Here is a 599-nt window from a genome sequence, read left to right as displayed (position 1 = left end):
CGCGCCGAGCGGCGTGGGCTGCCCCCGCCTTATGTGGGCGGCGCGGACGGCCCTGCCCGGCCCGGCCCGGCCCGGCCCACAGCTCCCCTCCGCCGGGGCGGGACCGGCCCCTTGGGGCGCGGCGGGACGGCCTAGGGTCCCGCGGGGGGACGCTGAGGGGCTTGGGGTCTTCCTTACGGTGCTTTGTGGGTCTGGGTCCCCTCATGGCGTGGTAGGAGAGCCGCGAGGTCCCGCGGGGGGGCGCCGAGGGCTTGGGGTCCCCTCATGGTGCTGCGTGGGTGTGGGTCCCCTCATGGCGTGGTGAGGAGGACTGTATGGTCCCTTGTGGGGACCCTAAAAGTTTGGGGTCCCCTCATGGTGCTGCGTGGGTGTGGGTCCCCTCATGGCGTGGTGAGGAGGACTGTATGGTCCCTTGTGGGGACCCTAAAAGTCTGGGGTCCTCTCATGGTGCTGCGTGGGTCCCCTCATGGCGTGGTGAGGAGGACTGTATGGTCCCTTGTGGGGACCCTAAAAGTCTGGGGTCCTCTCATGGTGCTGTGTGGGTCCCCTCATGGCGTGGTGAGGAGGACTGTGGGGTCCCGCAGGGGGACCCTGAGGTC

This window comes from Numenius arquata, chromosome 19, assembly GCF_964106895.1.
Source record: "Numenius arquata chromosome 19, bNumArq3.hap1.1, whole genome shotgun sequence".
Taxonomy (NCBI): Eukaryota; Metazoa; Chordata; class Aves; order Charadriiformes; family Scolopacidae; genus Numenius; species Numenius arquata.
This window is presented reverse-complemented; position numbering follows the sequence as displayed.